This window comes from Nerophis lumbriciformis, linkage group LG33, assembly GCF_033978685.3.
Source record: "Nerophis lumbriciformis linkage group LG33, RoL_Nlum_v2.1, whole genome shotgun sequence".
Taxonomy (NCBI): Eukaryota; Metazoa; Chordata; class Actinopteri; order Syngnathiformes; family Syngnathidae; genus Nerophis; species Nerophis lumbriciformis.
This window is the reverse complement of record NC_084580.2, coordinates 23,356,756-23,377,397: the sequence shown is the minus strand read 5'-3', so window position 1 is coordinate 23,377,397 and position 20,642 is coordinate 23,356,756. Positions and strand designations below refer to the sequence as shown.

Below are 20,642 nucleotides of genomic sequence, written 5' to 3'. Positions count from 1 at the left end.
AAAGATTCAAATAAGCTAGTTTTTCTCTTCTTTTTGTCGGTTGAATTTTGAATTATAAAGAGTCGAAATTGAAGATAAACTATGTTTCAAAATTTTATTTTACATTTTTTCTTGTTTTCTCCTCTTTTAAAGCGTTCAATTAAGTGTTTTTTTCATCATTTATTCTCTACAAAAAACCTTCTGTAAAAGGAAAAAAATAGACAGAAATACCCATTTTTTTTATATATATAAATTTATTTATTTAGCTATTCTTGTTTAAATCACACTTACGTGTAACTTACAAATGACAATATATTTATTTATTTAAGTGTGTATCAAACTGGTAGCCCTTCGCATTAATCAGTACCCAAGAAGTAGTTTTTGGTTTCAAAAAGGTTGGTGACCCCTGTACTAGGGCATCAAATCAGTGTCAGTTGAGTCGATCCATAGGTTGCCTGTAGGGATTTTTAATGTCCAGCAGATGTCAGTATTTAGTGACACAGTATCGACACAGTATCAATACAGTTTTGCAATGTGTCGAAACGCTTCATGACGCCTCATCAACCCATCACTAGTCCCCAGGCTTAGCCACCGCACCTGGTAGCCATCTTGGAATTCTGGATTTTATAGAGCGTGATTGGCTGCAGCGGGTCACGTGAGCGCGTGTGTTAAACTCGCGAGATTAAACGTGGAAACGGCGCAAATATGAGATGTCATGAGAGGAAATATGGCTTATTTCCCACCCGTGTTACACATGGCATTCGGAATGGCTCGATAGGAAGTTACGGGTAGCAGTGTCGATTGTCATTGTTGTTACGAGATTTCGTGAATAAAACTTAAAAAAAAATTATTTTTTTTAATTAATGAAAAACCGTATTTTTTATCACTGCAAACGTAACCCGGAATAGGTTGATGAAAACCGTACTAATTACGGGAAAACCGGAGTAGTTGGCAGGTATGCAATTGCAACATTTACCTAAAGGTAGTTTGGCTGAGTCCGCTCTCAGTGCTGCTGGAGTGATCGCCAAGTGTCGAACAGAGGTCAAATTAGTTTGAAGTTGGATATTCAACAGACATTCAACATCCAGCCAGACTGACTGTTTGTCCCTGGCATTGAAAACTCATGCCACGTCTGTCAGTCCGTGCTAACAAGTGCTTTAGTTTAAGGGTCTGTCAATAAAGTACTTATTGGCTCATAACATTTCAGTTGTCAATAGCTTTAGTCATGTGACCTAGAACCTCAAACCTACTTTCATAGTGTTTGTTCATCACTGCTATAGCCGGCTCATGCCTTGAATTTTCCAGTTTTAAGGGATAAGCAGTAGAAAATGGATGAATGGATGTTTAGTGACAGGCTGGAAACTGTCAAACCTCAAGCCCACCAAGTGCTAGAACTCAAAGCAGTTTTACACGGCCATAGACTGAGAGGGTGCAGATCAAGAAAGAAGCCCTTGTCTCCAAGTTGCCAACTCTAAGAAGGATTTACTTATAAGACCCCCACATGTTCAAGCAGTTTTTGGGACAAAAGTTTACTGGTCAGATGAGACTTTGCTTCACCTCCAATCAACAGTGAAAAGGCTGATATTTGTACACAAAAAGGTTTTCCAACAAGACAACAATATTAAACACACATAAAAAAACTGCTTTCAAAAAGTTTCAGGCAGGTTTCTGGAATGTCCGTTCCAGAGACTGGACCTTAACCCTGCTAAACATTTGAGAACAATGCTTTGAACTGGCTCTGTGCCAAGAACGCAACACATTTCAATCAAATCTACCAGTATTTCCAAGACCGGGGTGAAATATCCAATCCAATCCGCTTTATTTATATAGCACATTTAAAGGGTAACATTATCACAATTTCAGAAGGGTTAAAACCATTAAAAATCAGTTCCCAGTGGCTTATTTTATTTTTCGAAGTTTTTTTCAAAATTTTGCCCATCACGCAATATCCCTAAAAAAAGCTTCAAAGTGCCTGATTTTAACCATCGTTATATACACCCGTCCATTTTCCTGTGACGTCACATAGTGATGCCAACACAAACAAACATGGCGGAAAGAACAGCAAGCTATAGCGACATTAGCTCGGATTCAGACTCGGATTTCAGCGGCTTAAGCGATTCAACAGATTACGCATGTATTGAAACGGATGGTTGTAGTGTGGAGGCAGGTAGCGAAAACGAAATTGAAGAAGAAACTGAAGCTATTGAGCCATATCGGTTTGAACCGTATGCAAGCGAAACCGACGAAAACGACACGACAGCCAGCGACACGGGAGAAAGCGAGGACGAATTCGGCGATCGCCTTCTAACCAACGATTGGTATGTGTTTGTTTGGCATTAAAGGAAACTAACAACTATGAACTAGGTTTACAGCATATGAAATACATTTGGCAACAACATGCACTTTGAGAGTGCAGACAGCCCAGTTTTCATCAATTAATATATTCTGTAGACATACCCTCATCCGCGCTCTTTTCCTGAAAGCTGATCTGTCCAGTTTTGGAGTTGATGTCAGCAGGCCAGGGAAGCTAGGGTCGATCCAGGGGGTTTAGCTCGCTCGTCTGCGGGAACAAACTGCCGCCATTGCTTGCCGTGCTACCAAGGTCCTTTGTCCCTGAATTGCTCACACACTCCGGCAGATTCAATGGGGGTCTGGTGGCAGATTTCTTTGACTTCATCGTTGGAAATGCATCTGCTTTGAGTGTCGCAGGATATCCACACATTCTTGCCATCTCTGTCGTAGCATAGCTTTCGTCGGTAAAGTGTGCGGAACAAACGTCCAATTTCTTGCCACTTTTGCATCTTTGGGCCACTGGTGCAACTTGAATCCGTCCCTGTTCGTGTTGTTACACCCTCCGACAACACACCGACGAGGCATGATGTCTCCAAGGTACGGAAAACAGTCGAAAAAAACGGAAAATAACAGAGCTGGTTTGACTCGGTGTTTGTAATGTGTTTGAGAAAATGGTGGATTGCTTCCCGATGTGACGTCGCGTTGTGACGTCATCGCTCCGAGAGCGAATATTAGAAAGGCGTTTAATTCGCCAAAATTCACCCATTTAGAGTTCGGAAATCGGTTAAAAAAATATATGGTCTTTTTTCTGCAACATCAAGGTATATATTGACGCTTACATAGGTCTGGTGATAATGTTCCCCTTTAAACAACAAATGTTTCCAAAGTGCTGCACAACAATATTAAAAACAATATTCAAATATCCTTAGCTCCACCAATGACTGAATAAAAACAAAAAATAAATACATATAAAACCAATATAAAAACAATATAAAATAAATATGATTGAAAACGATTTTAAAGGGTAAAAACAACCAAAACAGTAAATAGAAATCAACATTTTAAAAACACAGAGGACAACAGAGGACCACACAACTCGCGTAGTGTTAAAGGGGAACATTATCAGCAGACCTATGTAAGCGTCAATATATACCTTGATGTTGCAGAAAAAAGACCATATATTTTTTTAACCGATTTCCGAACTCTAAATGGGTGAATTTTGGCGAATTAAACGCCTTTCTATTATTCGCTCTCGGAGCGATGACGTCACAACGTGGCGTCACATCGGGAAGCAATTCGCCATTTTCTCAAACACCGAGTCAAATCAGCTCTGTTATTTTCCGTTTTTTCGACTGTTTTCCGTACCTTGGAGACATCATGCCTCGTCGGTGTGTTGTCGGAGGGTGTAACAACACGAACAGGGACGGATTCAAGTTGCACCAGTGGCCCAAAGATGCCAAAGTGGCAAGAAATTGGACGTTTGTTCCGCACACTTTACCGACGAAAGCTATGCTACGACAGAGATGGCAAGAATGTGTGGATATCCTGCGACACTCAAAGCAGATGCATTTCCAACCATAAAGTCAAAGAAATCTGCCGCCAGACCCCCATTGAATCTGCCGGAGTGTGTGAGCAATTCAGGGACAAAGGACCTCGCTAGCACAGCAAGCAATGGCGGCAGTTTGTTCCCGCAGACGAGCGAGCTAAACCCCCTGGATGTCTTGGCTCACACCGTCCCTTATGCCACCGAAGATGATCAAGAGAAGAATATCGACCCTAGCTTCCCTGGCCTGCTGACATCAACTCCAAAACTGGACAGATCAGCTTTCAGGAGAAGAGCGCGGATGAGGGTATGTCTACAGAATATATTAATTGATGAAAATTGGGCTGTCTGCACTCTCAAAGTGCATGTTGTTGCCAAATGTATTTCATATGCTGTAAACCTAGTTCATAGTTGTTAGTTTCCTTTAATGCCAAACAAACACATACCAATCGTTGGTTAGAAGGCGATCGCCGAATTCGTCCTCGCTTTCTCCCGTGTCGCTGGCTGTCGTGTCGTTTTCGTCGGTTTCGCTTGCATACGGTTCAAACCGATATGGCTCAATAGCTTCAGTTTCTTCTTCAATTTCGTTTTCGCTACCTGCCTCCACACTACAACCATCCGTTTCAATACATGCGTAATCTGTTGAATCGCTTAAGCCGCTGAAATCCGAGTCTGAATCCGAGCTAATGTCGCTATAGCTTGCTGTTCTTTCCGCCATGTTTGTTTGTGTTGGCTTCACTATGTGACGTCACAGGAAAATGGACGGGTGTATATAACGATGGTTAAAATCAGGCACTTTGAAGCTTTTTTAGGGATATTGCGTGATGGGTAAAATTTTGAAAAAAACTTCGAAAAATACAATAAGCCACTGGGAACTGATTTTTAATGGTTTTAACCCTTCTGAAATTGTGATAATGTTCCCCTTTAAGAATGTTATTTTTTGGATATTAATCATGAAATGATGTTACAGGACTACATAATTGCTAATAAAAATATTTATTTTACAGACAGAAAGTTAAACACTTCATCTCATGCAACATGTGAATGTTTTAAGGGGAACTAAATGCGATCTCTGAAAGGGTACACCATTTTTCCAAAGCAGGACCCCCACCCAGGCATAAAATACTATAGTGCATAGCTGATTAAAAAAAAAACTATATCTAAGTGGGCCAAATCACATATATTAGAAAATAATCTATTGAAATTGACTAGTCACTTGATTATAATAATAAGACATTAAATTGTTGTCAGGTTTGAGACAAATGTGCTGCTGGTATGACCACAGTGTGCACGTCTGTATTCCACTGAATGCTCAGGGTGTTTGTGCGTTTGCTCACACACATGAAAAATTAGAGGGAACATTGGTTAGGGGTTACGGTTATTTCAAATCCTGCAGTTTCATTTGCTGCTGCTGTTCTCACCAGCACACTTGTGTTTCTTACACTGGTACTTAGAAGAGAATCTTTCACCACACACACTGCAACTCAACACTTTCTCTCCCGTGTGTGTTCTCATGTGTGCTCTAAGGGTTGATAGGCCACACAAGCCTCTGTTGCAGATTGAACAGGAATGTGATTTTTCACCAGTGTGCGTTCTCTTGTGACTTTTCAAATGTTGACTTTCTGCAAAAACTTTACCACAGACTGAACAGGAAAAAGGCTTTTCACCAGTGTGTGTTTTCTGGTGTACTTTCAAATGTTCCTTCCTTGTAAAAGATGAGCCACAGATTGAACAGATAAATGGTTTTTCACCAGTGTGTATCATTGTGTGTTTTTTCAAAGTCTGACTGTGTGTAAAACTTTTACCACATATTGAACAGGTAAAAGGCTTTTCTCCAGTGTGTATTGAAATGTGTTCGTTTAACACATTTTTCTGTGTAAAACCTTTACCACAGAATGAACAAGAAAAAGGTTTTTCTCCAGTGTGTATTCTCATGTGTACTTTTAAACTCCGACTTATTGTAAAACATTTACCACATTCTGAGCAGGGAAACGGTTTTTCTCCAGTGTGTGTTCTCATGTGTTCTTTCAATCTCTGACTTTTAGTAAAACTTTTTCCACATTCTGAGCAGGAAAACGTTTTTTCTCCAGTGTGTGTTCTCATGTGTACTTTCAGATTACGACGGTAATTGAAAGTTTTGTCACAGTGAGAACATTTGAAGTGAGTGTTGTCAGTGTGACATGTCTTATCATCTTTAGAGTCTTCATCATCAGTGTCAGGAGAGTGTGACGTTGTGTCCTCACTATCTGATAGTGGAGCTAAGAGCTTGTCTGCTTGTGATCCTCCACAGTGGTCTCCATCAGCTTCTGTTGTCATGTGTTGTGTTGAGCTGCTGCTCTTCTCCTCACTTTCACCTTTGACCTCATCATCTTCACTCTTCACAGGGACACCAGTCACTGGGAACTCCACCAGTCCTTCAATAGGCTCTCCTTCCTGACTGATGCTTTGTTCCTCCTCTTCCTCTTTAATGTGGGGTGTCAGTGAGTCTTCCTCTTCCTTTTTACAGGGCAGGGTCTGTGTCAAAGAGGAAAAGGAGACACCAGAGGGTCTGTGGTACCTGGTCTTCCTCTTTGATGGATCCTCCTTCACCATCCTGAAGCTACACTCCTGTTTCTCAGGTAGAAGTTGTTCTTCACAGACGTCTGCAGGACACAAAATGACAAACATGCTTGAGAAATGTCCAGATTTGCTCAGTCAGTAAGTTTACATGTACTTAAAATAACAAGTTATTATATGAATTGGCCTGTAAACAAACACACTGCTCTTTACAACATTATTCACAGGAAAAGAAGACCGCTTTTTACAAGGGATGGGCAATATGGCCTAAAATCTATATTGCCATAAACTCCCTTCCACCTGAGTGCAGCTGGGATAGGCTCCAGCGCCCCCTGTGACTTTAATGTCAGTCACTGATGTATAAACTTGGAGAAAAGATGAGGTTGTTTACAGTGTAAATCTGTATTCTGTATTGTTGTCTCTGCTATGACGCCATCTTGTGGTCGAGTTCGCTCACTGCGAGTGCTGTGGGTTGAAAGTGTATTTCCTGTTGCTTCGTGCCTTGAACCCGAAGTATGGTTTCTTGGTTTATCTCGCCAAGCAACGTTTGTAAGTGTAACCGGGGATTTCCACTGGATGTGGAACGGCGGCGCCACGGCGACAGACTTATTAGGTTTTTTTTGTTTTCAAGTCAATGTGTCAGTTTCCACCGCCTGGCTTCTATATTTAGTGGTCGACACAACAAGGCGGTTCAATTGAGCTAAAATCTGCTCGTGTGGGACAGGAAGTCATGCATAAAACAAAATAAATGTTCCTGTATACTTTGAAAGTAAAATATTGTGTTTAAGGCGGACGATATTCTACACTTTGAAAAGTCCTAATGGACAAAAAGTCAACTTGTCAAAAAGGTTTTCAGACCTAATTTCACCTCTTTGACACAAATGGACGAAGACATGCTGATTCTAAGAATCATACAACAGGCATATCCCGGGCCTGTACTTCAGCATTGTATTAAAAAGACTAGTTCCATCTCCAACATGAACACTAACACTACTAACACTACTGCACACAGGAAAACGTGTGGAGGAGAATTGCAAGTAGCCGAAACAAAGATTGTGAATGAGTGACAAGAGGCTCACTTTGTTCATGTAAGTGTACTGTGGAATAAACATGCTCAGGTGCTGAGAGCGATGCACAGAGTGAGACCTCTTAGTCCAGTTTAAAATCCAAAGACCAAAAAGGAAACACACGGATGTACTTTTCGGACTAGAAGGCACACTTAAAACACTCTCATTACCTTCTGATGTGTATTTGGGATCTGCATAAGTCCTGAACATTTTCACATTTCCCCCACTGTAGTCCGTGCCGATACCATAGTCTATCTAAGCTTCTTCTTTTTCTTCATCTTCTTGTTATGGAACATTCATCCTCTGCTGTTGCCATTTCTGATATAAAGTAGTAGAAAGTTCTAACTTATTTCTCTCTATTGAAGTGCTAAAAACTACCAGTGTAGTGAGTTTACATTATTCACCCAAGGAACTTTAGTTATTAGAGACGGACGTTTTTCACAGGGCACATTTTTTCCGGCGTTGTTGTGAGCCACGGATGAGGAGATGCTGCTCTGTTATTGATTGAAGTAAAGTCTGAATGTCATTAAAACAGTTAACTCCATCTTTTGACACTTCTTCCACTCCCGTCCTTGCACGCTACACCGCTACAACAAAGATGACGGGGAGAAGACGCTGTCGAAGGTGAACCACGTAAATAAAACCGCCCACAAAACGGCGCATTCTGAAACGACTGTCAGAAAGCGACTTAAAAAGATGATCTGTAAAACATAATCTACAGTTGTGCTCATAAGTTTACATACCCTGGGAGAATTTATGATTTCTTGGCCATTCTTCAGAGAATATGAATGATAACACAAAAACCTTTCTTCCACTCATGCTTAATGGTTGTGTGAAGCTATTTATGTGTTTACTCTTTTTAAATCAAAATGACAAAACAAAGTACCCAAATGACCCCAATCAAAAGTTTACATACCCCAGTGACTTTGATCTGATAACATGCACAAAAGTTGACACAAACAGGCTTGAATGGCTAATCAAGGTTCCAATCCTCACCTGTGACATGTTTGTTTGTAATTAATGTGTGTGTATAAAAGGTCAGTGAGTTTCTGGGCTTCTGACAGACCATTGCATCTTTCATCCAGTGCTGCACAGATGTTTCTGGATTCTGAGTCATGGGGAAGGCAAAAATAATTGTCAAAAGATCTGCGAGAAAAGGTAATTGAACTGCATAAAACAGGAAAGGGGTGTAAAAAGATATCCAAGGAATTGAGAATGCCAATCAGCAGTGTTCAAACGCTGATTAAGAAGTGGAAAATGAGGGATTCAGGTAGACCAGCAAAGATTTCAGCCACAACAGCCAGGAAAATTGTTCGAGATGCAAAGAAAAATCCACAAATAACTTCAGCTGAAATACAGGACTCTCTGAAAAATTGTGGTGTGGCTGTTTCAAGATGCACAATAAGGTGGCCAAAAGTCTGCTTACAATAGAGGCTATTAGAGTCGCACTATTCTGCCTACAAAGAACTTAAAAAACATCCAAACACCTCCATTAAGGTTTTATGTACATGCAGTAGGTATATATGTCATTTAGTAACAGGTAAATTTTTTGAAATATGTAATATTTACGTATTTTTGCTCATTAGCGCATTAATTTAAAAAACGCATCCATGGGGGGTGGGGGGGGGGAGATGGTGACAGGGGCGAGACGAGACTGGAAGGAAGAGAAGACAGAGACAATTGCTGAAAAGCACCAAAAGAACTTGAAAATAAAAGACTATTCGTAAACCTGGACCCGAGGGGGTGTGGCAGTGATCCGTTGGTCCCAGAAGAACCCACACGAAGACATTCACAATCACTAATACTTGCTTGGTATTCAAGATACGAAATGCAAATGGAGTATTGTTGGCGGTTTTTGGATAGTTATAGAGGACCTCCCATTGGCTCCATTGCAAGTGGACTTTTATTTATGAGTTAGAATGTGATTAAAAAAAAAAAATATATATATATATATCCATCGTCATGTCTTTTAAAATGATTGTGAACTACAGAAACAATTTCCCCAAAAAAGTGCAGTTCCCCTCTAAATTCCAGTGATTAGATTTAAGACTTTAAGTTTATGAGCATGAAGTGATGAAGCCTACTTGGATGAGAGGACAAACGTCTTCTAAGACAAAGTGAACAGTCCAGTTGTGATGGATTGAATGCCCTGAGAATAAAATGATATGTGCTTACTTGGACTGTGATGAAGCTGTGAGGACTCAGGTGGTTTGTCTTCATGCTCTTCAGTCTTCACAGAGACAACAGTCAGTGGAAACTTGCTGACATCATCCTCCTCCTGTCCTAGAAGACACTCTCCCTCCTGAGTGATCCACACTTCCTCCTCTTCCTCTTTAATGTGGGGCGGCTGTGGATCCTCCTCTTCCTCTTTAATGTGAGGGGGCTGCTGGACGTCTGTTGGGTAAATAAGTAAATCAAATTAAGAGAGAATAGAAATAGTTTTGGACTGACACTGCGAACATAATTACATTCTTTGTGTTTTTCAGGTGTTGTGTTAAAAGTGTGTAGCAAAACAACCAATAGAAACACAGGAAACACCTCATTTTTTCCTAAAATGAATTCAAAAGAGGCACAGTGAATACAGAAACAGACTTGGAAATTGGACAGGGGGCAATTTGAAAAGTTTTTATAAGTACGAGGCAGCATTGATTGAGGCATTTTGAACTTCACTGATGTAAAGTGTGTAAATATTTTATTCTGTATACGGTCCATTACACCTGCTCTTTATCTGTAAACTTAACCATCATCTTGTAATGACATAGTCATTACCATGACTTCAATATCATGGAAATAAAAAAAATCTAATTCCAAAATCACTTAAAAAAACCATTCATGGTATGTTTTTGTCATCATGCAGAATACTTTTTTGTGGTCATTTTGTTGGCTGGGCCAAAAGGAACTTTTACCAAAACATGTTTTACTATGTTCTGTTTTTATGGAGTATCTCCATCAACAATTCCTCTTTATGAATTGGAGACCATCTACGACACGCTGAAGGAAAGTCAGTCACCTTTATGTTCTTTTAATAAATCAAGTGTTGACTACTTTGGTTATTGAAAATAAATGTTTACTTTCACTTATTGATGCATGTAAGTCAGAATCAGGAAGTGAAATGATAATTATTTAGATGTGATTACAGTATAAAATGTTTTTGGTGTGTGAGTTTTGTGTAAACATGTTGATACAGGTTTACATCTTCTTGGGGACTGGAACACAGATATGTCCTGAAAGGATGCCCCCATTTTTAAAACCTTCACTAAGCTGTGCCACCAACATTGCCTCACTTAGCTCATTAAGCAAACTACCAGGGTGAGTGAGTCCTTTTAAACCTTCATAGACCTCGTTGTTACTTCTGACCAGTCTAAGATCACCACAAGTGGAACTACTGCATGTGGCTTAAGTGATCATTCCATCATTTTCTGTACCCGTAAAGAACATAGAACCGAGGCTGACGGCCACAAAACAAGCAAAGCTACAATCCTCAAGACCTAGACTGACAAGGCTTTCAATGACAAACTGGCACATTAAGACTCACGCAGGTACTTGCAAGTACACAGGTCTTTGGGTCAATTCCTAACCTCAGAAAAGTAGATAACTTCACAGTCAAAGTGGGTGACAATATTATAACAAACAAAAATGAGATTACCTATCTTGGCTGCATCGTAGAGACTAATCTCTCCAGGGAAAAAATGACTACTAAGGTAGTCAAAGAATCAACCGACGAATTCTGTTCTTACCAGTGTTGTCCCGATACCAATATTTTGGTAATGGGACCTGTACCAAAATGTATTTCGATACTTTTCTAAATAAAAGGGACCAAAAAAAAGTGCATTATTGGCTTTATTTTAACAAAAAATCTTAGGGTACATTAAACATATGTTTCTTATTGCAAGTTTGTCATTAAATAAAATAATGAACATACTAGACAACTTGTCTTTTAGTATTAAGTACACAAACAAAAGCTCCTAATTTAGTCTGCTGACATATGCAGTAACATATTGTGTCATTTATATTCTATTATTTTGTCAAAATTATTAAGGACAAGTGGTAGAACATGGATTATTAATCTATTTGTTAATTTACAGTTAATCCATCCATTGGGTACTGGAGCCTATCTCAGCTGCATTCGGCAGAAGGCAGGGTACACCCTTATCTGCTTATTATCTGTTTTAACATGTTCCATCTACACTTTTGTTAAAATGTAATAATCACTTATTCTTCTGTTGTTTGGATACTCTACATTAGTTTTGGCTGATACCACAAATTTGGGTATCAATCTGATACCAAAGTATTGTGCAACTTATTGTCTTGTAATTCATGTACATCAGAGCTATTCCATTTTTTGTATTTAGTGTATTAGATTCAGCAACTAGTGTTTGGATCCCACTGTACGCAATATCTGAAGAGCATGGAAAAAACCATTTCACTGTGGTTGTACTCTGCATGTGACCAATAAAACCTTGAACCTTGAAGTAGTTACAGGATCATACATTGGTCATATTCAAAGTCCTCATGTGTCCAGGGACATATTTCCTGAGTTTATAAACGTAATATACATTTTTAAAAAACAAAAGAAGATGTTGTGATGCCAAAAAAATATTGATGAAATCATAGTAGTAGTACATTTTAGAGGCGGTATAGTACCGAAAATGATTCATTAGTATCGCGGTACTATATTAATACCGGTATACCATACAACCTTACTTCTTACATAGTAGGATCACCCCGCTGGTGGGTAGAAATACACTTAAGACTCTAACATAAGCGCTCATTTAAAGGGGAACATTATCACAATTTCAGAAGGGTTAAAACCTTTAAAAATCAGTTCCCAGTGGCTTATTTTATTTTTCAAAGTTTTTTTCAAAATTTTACCCATCACGCAATATCCCAAAGTGCCTGATTTTAACCATCGTTATATACACCCGTCCATTTTCCTGTGACGTCACACAGTGATGCCAATACAAACAAACAGCAAGGTATAGCGACATTAGCTCGGGTTCAGACTTGGATTTCAGCGGCTTAACACTGTCTGATAAGATAATTACTAACAACTATGAACTAGTTTTACAGCATATGAAATACATTTGGCAACAACATGCACTTTGAGAGTGCAGACAGCCCATTTCAGGCGCGCTAAGAACATATATTTTTCCATGATTTCAGCACTCAGGTTAACCATACCTAAATAGACACAAAATACTGCATTACACAAGACAACCCGAATGTACTCGAATAATTGAAAAAAATAAATGTTTTTAAGCTAAATTATTGGTAAACACAGTTTATGTATAACAATTTACATAAAACCGCGAGTAATGAATACATTTTTCATCAATTAACATATTATGTAGACATACCCTCATCCGCTCTCTTTTCCTGAAAGCTGATCTGTCCAGTTTTGGAGTTGATGTCAGCAGGCCAGGGTAGCTAGGGTCGATATTCTTCTCTTGATCATCTTCGGTGGCATAAGGGACGGTGTGAGCCAAGACATCCAGGGGGGTTTAGCTCGCTCGTCTGCGGGAACAAACTGCCGCCATTGCTTGCCGTGCTACCGAGGTCCTTTGTCCCTGAATTGCTCACACACTCCGGCAGATTCAATGGGGGTCTGGCGGCAGATTTCTTTGACTTTATCGTTGGAAATGCATCTGCTTTGAGTGTCGCAGGATATCCACACATTCTTGCCATCTCTGTTGTAGCATAGCTTTCGTCGGTAAAGTGTGCAGAACAAACAACTGACCATTTCGTCTGCTTTCCCCACACCCTTGTATTTTGAACACATTTCGTCCAATTTCTTGCCACTTTGGCATCTTTGGGCCACTGGTGCAACTTGAATCCGTCCCTGTTCGTGTTGTTACACCCTCCGACAACACACCGACGAAAGTGAGAAAATGGCGGATTGCTTCCCGATGTGACGTCACGTTGTGACGTCATCGCTCCGAGAGCGAATAATAGAAAGGCGTTTAATTCACCAAAATTCACCCATTTAGAGTTCGGAAATCGGTTAAAAAATATATATGGTCTTTTTTCTGCAACATCAAGGTATATATTGACGCTTACATAGGTCTGGTGATAATGTTCCCCTTTAACCCCACTTTGACTACAGAGTTCATGTTTGGTACCGTGACGCCTTAAAAGCCCTGAAAAACTAACTCCAGACATCCCAAAACAAAATGATTGGGCTTCTACTCAACCGTCCATCTCGAGCTCACCTTTCCACCAACCATTTCCTTAACGTGGGGAGGCTCTTGGTAGGTGACAGAGTACATCTTCTTGCAGTTGGTCTGGTGTACAAGATACACCATACCACTAAAATACTCATGTGCCTGTCTAGATACTTCAACATATATTCACCATTATAACACCAGAGGTAGTTGTATAAGTCATATTCAACTCAGATATCACTCCAAAAAAGGTTCTAATTCGTGTGCCTGCTATACCACCAAAATGTGGAAGTCTCTATCAAAAAGAAAATACATTACAGGTTGTGGCTACTCGTAACTGGGAATTGAAAAAGCCTTTTACCTATTTGAAATTATATTTTCATTTATTTTCTTGCAGTATATTTGTATTTTAAATGCTACTTTATACTTAGTTCTGTGTGAGTTAAAAAACAATTCCAAGTGAAACCATGTCAGGCTTTCTTGTAGCAGTGAATGTGTACCGTGATGAAAGTGTACCCTTTCCTATGCAAACTTCTCATAAGTCCTTCAATCAATCAATCACACATTGTTACAAACTGAGAGGAACATCAACCTCAAACTGTCTCGTTTTCATGAAGAATCTCAATGAAAGCATTGCATCATCCCCACAAGACAAAGCATCTTCCTATTGAAGAAAAGTGTTACTAATGAAATATAAAGTTAGTAAAGATGTGAGAGTAAGAAGTCAACAAACCTGTTCTGTGTAACACAACTTGATGTTTCTTGAAAACAGCGTCCAGTAGTTGATGTTGTCGCTCCTTCTCCTCTTTTGTTGGACAAAGTTCCTCCTCATACTTTGCTATCGTTCTTTCGCACATTTTCCCACAATCACAACACTTTACACTCACATTTGATCTCTACTTAGCGATGTGTTGATAACGTCCGCGTCTCTTTGTTAGCAGCTAACAAGCTAAGCTAACTAGCAAGCTAAGCTAACTAGCACAAGACTTGATAAAGTGCGCTCAGACTAATGTATCCGGATACAAACAATGACTAACAATGTTTCATCTACTACACGACATATATGCGTACATGTATGCACTAAATACAAATAGAGAAACAATAATGGCCAGTGGCCACGTTTAGGCCTTCTCTGTCAAACGCCATTTTGCTTTTGACTCCTTCGTCTTCTTTGGATTTCCAGCAGACTAGTAGAGCATCTTAGGCCTCCACAGCTTCTTAACGTCCTGTCCTATGGTCCATACTACATTCTACAGTACAGGAGGTCTTCGTCCTGTCCTATGGTCCATACTACATTCTACAGTACAGGAGGTCGCGCTTTCAACCTTTCAATGGACCACTTCCAAGTTGGCTTCGTCCTTCTTCTTCTTTTTTTTGTTTAATGGCGGTTAGGGTACATGGAGGCACTAGGACCGCTCTTTGTGGTCGCAGGAAGAGCAGCAGAAAGTTTCCCTGGAGAAAGAAATAGGTGAGTGACTAAGCTTTTTAAAATATTTTTATTTTGTATTATATATATATATATATATATATATATATATATATATATATATATATATATGTCTTAATAAGGTTATCCAAAAAATAGTGCTCGATACCGTAGTAGAGCGCAATATATGTATGTGTGGGAAAAAAATGAGATGAAATAGTCTTGTGATTTTTTCCCCACACATATATATATATATATATATATATATATATATATATATATATATATATATATATATATATATATATATATATATATATATATATATATATATATATGTATATATATATATATATATATATATATATATATATATATATATGTATATATATATATATATATGTATATATATATATATGTATGTGTGTATTATTTTTATATATATATATATATATATATATATATATATATATATATATATATATATATATATATATATATATATATATATATATATGTATGTGTGGGAAAAAAAATCACAAGACTACTTCATCTCTAGAAGGCCTGTAGAGATGAAGTAGTCTTGTGATTTTTTTTCCCACACATACATATATTGCGCTCTACTACGGTATCGAGCACTATTTTTTGGATAACCTTATTAAGACATATATATATATATATATATATATATATATATATATATATATATATATATATATATATATATATAGTAACTCCCTCCAAACAGTTGAAGGCTTCCTTTCCCTTCAAATTCACCGTGAAAACTGAAATAAAATAAAGCACGTTACAAACGTAAAAATAACAACATGTGGATCAAACATTTTACCGAAGTAAATACAAACATAAATGACAAACACATACCTCGTTGGCCTGCATGCTTCTTTTAGGAGGACATTGTGATCTTCAGGCTCTTATAGCCCAAAGGCTTGAGTCCTTGTGACACTTTTTAGTCTTTGTGACAGTCAGTCTCTCTCTTTCTGCCTTCACATTGCATCAAAAATGATACACTTCAAAATAAAAGTATGCCCACAAACTTAACAAAAAGGCATGAAAATAACATTTTAACCATAGTAACTTAAATATAGCCTTCTTATGAACTTTTATGCATTTGGATTTGAATTCCCTTTTATGAACTTGACTTATTATTCTGTTTTTAGAGAAATAAAACAAATTACAATAATTATTAGTAGCAACAGTTACATATATATATTTTGTATTTATTTTTATTTTATTTTATTATTACCGTATTTTCCGCACCATAAGGCGCCCTGGGTTATAAGCCGCGCCTTCAATGAACGGCATATTTCAAAACTTTGTCCACCTATAAGCCGCCCCGTGTTATAAGCCGCATCTAACTGCGCTAAAGGAATGTCAAAAAAACAGTCAGATAGGTCAGTCAAACTTTAATAATATATTAAAAACCAGCGTGATGTGGGCGCGCATGGAGTCGTATATCAACATGGACGGAGCTGCGTGAAAAAAGCCACCCGGCCTCTTCGCGTAAACTTCCCTTAACCACTCGCTCATCTTTTCTTCATCCATCCCTTCGAGTTAGCTTTTATGATGACGCCGGCTGGAAAGGTCTCTTTTGGCAAGGTCTTCCTTTTGAATATCACCATGGGTGGAAGTTTCTGGCCATTAGCATGGCAAGCTAGAACCACAGTGAAGGATGACTTCTCATTCCCTGTGGTGCGAATATTCACCGTACGTGCTCCCGTTGTATCCACAGTGCGGTTCACAGGAATATCAAAAGTCAGTGGAACCTCGTCCGTCCATGTTGATAATGTTCTCTGGCCGGATCTTTTTTTCAGCTATCTTGTTTTTACAATATGCAGGGAAAGTAGCCAGCTTTTCTTGAAAGTCTTTAGGCAGTTGCTGTGAAATAGTAATCCGTGTGCGGATGGAGAGATTGCGTCTTTTCATGAACCGGATCCCTGTCGCTTAGTAGGAGCCATTTTGTGGTCTTTACAGATGTAAACACACAAAGGAAATGAAACGTAATATTCGCGCGCTTCTTCTTCTTCTACGCGGGCGGGTGGTTGCTTACAGTAGAAGAAGAAGCGCTTCCTGTTCTATGGGGGCGGGTGCTTACCTTGGCGGTTGCTTGCGTAGAAGAAGAAGCACTTCCTCTTCTACGGGGAAAAAAGATGGCGGCTGTTTACCGTAGTTGCGAGACCGAAACTTTATGAAAATGAATCTTAATATTTATCCATATATAAAGCGCACCGGGTTATAAGGCGCACTGTCAGCTTTTGAGAAAATGTGTGGTTTTTAGGTGCGCCTTATAGTGCGGAAAATACGGTATTTATTTTTTTCACCACAGGCTGTACTTCTAACATACTCCTAATACGTTTTTCCTATTGTTCTTCTTTTCTTTGTTATCAATCAGAAGTGTCACCAGGACGTCCCCTGGCCCTAACACTCCATGAAGGACATTTACGGGCATTGACTTCCATCTTATATGGACATTCACATGGACATTGTTAACATCCATATTATCAACCTTTCTGTTTGGTCCTTGTGTGCCAGCTGTTCAATGGCAAATGTTTTTGAAGAAACTGCAAATTTTACATTGATCAGGATTTATTTTATTTAAGTATGACGTTTCGAGCAAGCGCTCTTTTTCACACTGCTGTGGCGGTGTGTGCGGACCTTTCTTTCTTTCTTGTAACTATATATTCCTTTTTTGATCCAGCACCCATCCCAATTAGGTTTTTTGATTTTTTTCACCCTCTGTTTTGCACATTTTGAAAAAAAGAAATGTATGGTTGAAGAATACAATTGTCTTGTGATTATGGTATGAATAGGACTTACAGTAAGTGCAACAGTGCAGGTGTAAAATTCATTTTTCTAAGCATTTTGGCATTTTTAAAGCATTTTCCAAGCATTTTTTCAGGCCCGGACTGAAATAGGGGACACACAAATTTTATAAGTGACACCAAAAATGTTCCGACCGCCCGCTAGATGTCCCTTATTTCAAAGTCTGGGTGTTGGCAACCCTAATGGTTTGAAAAAGGCATTTGGTCGCTGATGCACTTATTGAGTGATAAAAGTATTATATTATTTTAAGATTTCATTAAGTACGACCTGCAAATAGATGAAAATATTTAAACAAATTATAAAGGCTTTTGTTCAAAATATTCTAAATATATCATCTTTTTCAGAACTCTTTTTTAAACTTTCTGGGCTTTTGGAGGATGGACACAATATTACAGATTTGAAACTCTGAAATTAGACAAATATTTACTATTTCTTATTTGCTGTATTTTCTCTGGAACAAAACAAACAAAACAAAAACTTGAAAGTTTCCATTCTTTTAAAGGCAAAGGAGTTCATAATTTAAAAAAAATAAAAAAGAACAGAATAGACAACTTAAAATAATTTCAGGATGTTGTTTTGCAATTGAAGACAAAACTTGTTCTTTCTGTGTGTGATAGGGAAACAAAATAAACAGTTTATTTTATGAATGTATACAAACTAAATCTCTGTGGGATGATGTACAATATTGGCTTTTGTCTGACACTCCAAACTTGTTTTCTGATATTGATAATGTTTTGGGGATGTTAAAAAAGAAAAAAAAGGTACAAAATGTTTAAAACACAATAATGGATTTTTTTTATTTTATCCACAAATGTATGTTTGTAAAAACAAAACCATTCTTCCACAAACAATTCAGCCATTTTCTCTCACTTTTATACTGCAGAAAGGTCTGGGGACATACATATAAAACAATCGCAACACAATCATCATATTACAAAAGAGAGTAATAAATATAATTAATACAAATTATTATAGAGACCCAACAAATGACTCATAGTCACATTTTAAAACTGTATAAAGACAACTGTTCAAATTAAGTATAAAGTAAATAATAATATGCTTCCTGAAGTGGTCCAGAAGATGTTTCAGATGTGAACCAGTACATATGTATATCATATAAAGGTGCTAATCTATGGGATTATTAATAATTAGAAATAAAAATATGTCACACTTCAATATTTCAAACACCTATAGAAAACACTATTATGAATAAGTCTAATATTGTATGATGAATATATATACACATAAAATGTTTTATTGTATGTAAAATATGTCTTGTATTGTTTACTCTCACCTTTTCAGTCAAATTTTTCTGTTACATTTTTAATAAAAGTACACAATGTTGCATATTAATGCATGTACTTGACTAAAAAAAACACTAATACAAAATATCTAATCTATAAATGTAGCAGCATATTAAAATATTGTTACACAAACAACAACGTTACACATAAAGTCACATTTTAAAAGGAAATGATCTTGTATAAAATGTACGTACACTAAATGTTAATTGAATGTATCACATGTTTTGTACTGTTTTGGATTTACTGATCTTTTCAGTAAAATTGTTCCTCTTGTAATAGTTTATGTCAATATAAAAGTACACAATGTTGCATATTAATGCATGTAATGGACTGGAAAAAAATGGGTGTATAAAAATAGAAGCATGTTAACAAGATTGTTACACAAACAACAATGTCACACATGTTATATGTGCTGATGTTGTTAGAAAGTCCAAATTAAAGTTTATTTCAAATCCTGCAGTTTCATTTGCTGCTGCTGTTCTCACCAGCACACTTGTGTTTCTTACACTGGTTCTTAGAAGACAATCTTTCACCACACACACTGCAACTCAACACTTTCTCTCCCGGGTGTGTTCTCATGTGTGCTACAAGGTTTGATCGCTCACAAAAGCTTCTGTTGCTTGAACAGGAATGTGATTTTTCACCCTCATGTGCACTTTCAAATTGTTACTTAGAACAAAACCTTTACCACAGATTGAACAAGAAAAAGGTTTTTCTCCGGTGTGTCTTCTTCTGTGTTTTACCAACGATGAACTTTGTGCAAAACCTTTACCACAGATTGAACAAGAAAAAGGTTTTTCACCAGTGTGTGTTCTCATGTGTACTTTCAAATTGTTACTTTGTACATAACCTTTACCACAGAGTGAACAGACAAAAGGTTTTTCTCCGGTGTGCGTTCTCATGTGCACTTTCAAATTGCAACTTGTCACTAAACCTTTACCACATTCTGAGCAAGAAAAAGGTTTTTCTCCAGTGTGTCTTCTCATGTGTCTTTTCAGAAGACTATGGTATTTAAAGGTTTTGTCACAGTGAGAACATTTGAAGTGAGTGTTGTCAGTGTGACATGTCTTATCATCTTTAGAGTCTTCATCATCAGTGTCAGGAGAGTGTGACGTTGTGTCCTCACTATCTGATAGTGGAGCTAAGAGCTTGTCTGCTTGTGATCCTCCACAGTGGTCTCCATCAGCTTCTGTTGTCATGTGTTGTGTTGAGCTGCTGCTTGGAGGCTCCGCCTCTCTCTTCTCCTCACTTTCACCTTTGACCTCATCATCTTCACTCTTCACAGGGACACAAGTCACTGGGAACTCCTCCAACCATTTAGGCTGACTGATGCGGTGTTCCTCCTCTTCCTCTTTAATGTGCAACAGCTCTTGGTCCTCCTCTTCCTCTTTAATGTGAGGGGTCAGCGGGTTCTCTTGCTCCTTAAAGTGAGGGGTCAGTGGGTCCTCCTCTTCATTTTTGCTGTGTAAGATC

At 38.1% G+C, this 20,642-nt stretch overlaps 1 protein-coding gene and 1 pseudogene across 1 annotated transcript in view; both read right to left on the bottom strand.

Annotated features, from left to right (window-relative positions):
• The window catches only part of LOC133575706 (uncharacterized), a 39,310-nt gene extending 32,851 nt beyond the window's left edge, over positions 1 to 6,459 (bottom strand). The window contains exon 1 of the mRNA XM_061928486.2: positions 6,372 to 6,459. The gene's annotated coding sequence lies outside the window, so the exon portion shown is untranslated. The remainder of the gene's footprint in view (positions 1 to 6,371) is intronic.
• LOC133575700 (uncharacterized) overlaps positions 4,830 to 20,642 on the bottom strand; it is a 79,407-nt pseudogene continuing 63,594 nt past the window's right edge.